Source organism: Bison bison, unplaced genomic scaffold, assembly GCF_000754665.1.
Source record: "Bison bison bison isolate TAMUID 2011002044 unplaced genomic scaffold, Bison_UMD1.0 scf7180017864163, whole genome shotgun sequence".
NCBI classification, from domain to species: domain Eukaryota; kingdom Metazoa; phylum Chordata; class Mammalia; order Artiodactyla; family Bovidae; genus Bison; species Bison bison.
Genome location: NW_011494735.1, coordinates 4,601,956 through 4,605,011, shown reverse-complemented (window position 1 = coordinate 4,605,011; position 3,056 = coordinate 4,601,956). Strand labels below are relative to the sequence as shown.

The 3,056-nt window shown below is 43.1% G+C and overlaps 1 long non-coding RNA gene across 1 annotated transcript in view; it reads right to left on the bottom strand.

The window, feature by feature from the left end:
* LOC104989772 overlaps nt 1-2,680 on the bottom strand; it is an 11,666-nt gene extending 8,986 nt beyond the window's left edge. Inside the window, exons 1-2 of the long non-coding RNA XR_825414.1 lie at nt 1,831-2,680; nt 1,655-1,743 (exon numbers count right to left, since the gene is read on the bottom strand). This is a non-coding gene — a long non-coding RNA (uncharacterized LOC104989772). The remainder of the gene's footprint in view (nt 1-1,654; nt 1,744-1,830) is intronic.
* Between the last annotated feature and the right edge of the window lie 376 nt (nt 2,681-3,056).

Sequence of the window (3,056 nt, the reverse complement as noted above, 5' to 3'; positions counted from 1 at the left end):
CATGATGTACTCTGCATATAAGTTAAATAAACAGGGTGACAATATACAGCCTTGACGTACTTCTTTTCCTATTTGGAACCAGTCTGTTGTTCCATGTCCAGTTCTAACTGTTGCTTCCTGACCTGCATACAGATATCTCAAGAGGCAGATCAGGTGGTCTGGTATTCCCATCTCTTTCAGAATTTTCCACAGTTTATTGTGATCCACACAGTCAAAGGCTTTGGCATAGTCAAGAAAGCAAAATAGATGTTTTTCTGGAACTCTCTTGCTTTTTCCATGATCCAGCGGATGTTGGCAATTTGATCTCTGGTTCCTCTGCCTTTTCTAAAACCAGCTTGAACATCAGGAAGTTCACGGTTCACATATTGCTGAAGCCTGGCTTGGAGAATTTTGAGCATTACTTTACTAGCATGTGAGATGAGGACAATTGTGCGGTAGTTAGCGCATTCTTTGGCATTGCCTTTCTTTGGGATTGGAATGAAGACTGACCTTTTCCAGTCCTGTGGCCACTGCTGAGTTTTCCAAATTTGCTGGCATATGGAGTGCAGCACTTTCACAGCATCATTTTTCAGGATTTGAAATAGCTCAACTGGAATTCCATCACCTCCACTAGCTTTGTTCGTAGTGATGCTTTCTAAGGCCCACTTGACTTCACGTTCCAGGATGTCTGGCTCTAGGTTAGTGATCACACCATCGTGATTATCTGGGTCATGAAGATCTTTTTTGTACAGTTCTTCTGTGTATTCTTGCCATCTCTTCTTAATATCTTCTGCTTCTGTTAGGTCCATGCCATTTCTGTCTTAACTTTGGTCATCCCTAATTACCCCAAGTTTCCCTTGTCCCAGCAGCCTTCCACCTATTCAGTCACTACCTCATCTCCACTACTTTTTGCAATTCTTCAGTTTGAGGTGATAGATGAAGGAAACAGTATCACCAGTGACTGCAAGGTCATGCCTGGGTCTTGGAGCTGGGCATCTGTATGAAGGTTCTACAGATACTCTATAAAGGACATAGGAAAAAGTCACTCTCATAATGGTCCAGGACCTCTGTAAAACCATAGGAAGATGGAGCATCACTAGAGGGCTTCCCAGTGCCCACACACACAGTTGTATGGACATTGGCCAGAACCTGTGTCCTGAGAGGAAACGCCTTGTTATAATGAAATGATTGCCATGGAGAATTCAGCCAAACAGGAGACTATTCTTCTGAAATCAAGGAACATCTTGAGAACATCCAGTGCTTGTACTCAAACCACATTCCTCAGGGATGTCAAGCCTGTGAACCTCTTATCCCTCAAACTCAATGCTTTTCTGAAACTCAGGGATTTTGCCACGGAAAAAAGCTGAAACTTCTGTGTACTCCTCCCCTGACGGAGCACCGTGTGGCTCCAGAGAAGCATGGCCTCTCATCATGGAGACTTGACGAGTGCCCATGGGTGCAAACGCTATCCTGTTTATCTCCTTTCTAACCCAGTCTTGGTCTCCTCTGTCCTGCTGTGAAGATGCACAGGTTAAATTATCCACTAAGATCTGCAGGAATTCTTGTGCTCTGCATCACCCTTCCCATCTCCCTGTCTTTCATTCCTCCTGTCTTTTATTCTGTTATTCTGGATGGGCCAGAACCCAGAGGTGACAGGCAAAGGATAAGGACTTACCCTTTGACAAACTTCTGGACTTGATGCCTGTGATGTTGCCGCATGCCCATTAATTCATGTTGAAAGTTCTCTGGATGAGCAAGGATTCTCTGTTAAAGGGAAAAAAAGCAACATCCATTAAAGTAGTATTCATATAAGTAGAATCTCATCTTGCTGAATAAAACCGTAACAGTTACCGTTACAAGAGGATTGTCTGGACATCTTGGCGTGTAGCCCATAACCACTCTGTTTTGCTAATAATAAGCAAATTGCTTTGCAGAGATGTTTCTTTAACTGATGCATTTCCTAAGTGGTTTCCTGTTGGCCTCTTTTTCCTTCCTGTTCTCTAGCTTCAAATATACAGCAAACCTCCATCCTGACCTTTACTCTTTTACTTTCTTAGAAGATCCTTGAGAGCAGAAAACTTGTCTGTCAGCCATTGGGCAGAAACAGTGTCAGGTACTTACTAGACATTATCTTTCACTGTCAGCTCTAAGTTGGTAATTCTCAAAACCACATCTTTAGTTCCATGCTCTTATCCGTGGTTCATTGTTGTGCTTTCCACTGAAAATTATGTTCATTAAAAAAAAAGCAGTTTACTCAGGAGAGAGCTCTTCCTAAAAATAACCAGCATATATACTCTGCAGAGCTGGAGCGTTTTGTATACTTCCCATTTCATCATACAGAATACTGAAAAGCCATGTACTCAAGGGTAAAGTAAAGTAAAATAATTTTCATTGCTTCTTCAAGGATATTCTTAATTGACTTTTAAGTGAAACTGGCTTTTTCTTTTCCTGTGAGTGCATGGAGCTGAAGAATAGTATAATGACTGCTAGTATAGCTGGTTCCATGACTTCGTGCCAAGGTGCCGACAGTTTCACCCACTGTTGCCTTTGCACCATCAGGGCAAAAGTCAACATGGTGAAAAAAGCAAAAGAAGTCTTAGTGTTATTATGAAAAGAGTTTTGACCTTATAAGACCTTTCCAGGGGTTGCATGGACCATACTTTGTGCCTTCAGGATATCATGGTAAACCACTGCCTTCAGGATGTCATGGTAAACCACTGCCCTGTGCCTTCAGGATGTCATGGTAAACAAGACGACAATGTCGCTGCCCCTGTGGAGCTTACATTCTAATGATGGAAGACAGTCGACAAGTGGTGAGGTAAACAGGGTGACTTCATAGGGTGATCAACTCTGTGAAGAGCGTAAACAAGAATGTAGAGGACTTCCCTGGTGGTCCAGTGGTTAGGACTCTGCCCTTCCATTGCAGAGGACACAGGTTTGATCCCTGGTCGGAGAACTAAGATCCCACGTGTTGAGCGGTGTAGCCAAAAAAGGGAAAAAAAAGAATGTGATAGACAGTCATGAGGGATGGGGGAGGGGCTGTTTTTGAGAAGGCCCCTCTGAGGAGATGACATCAG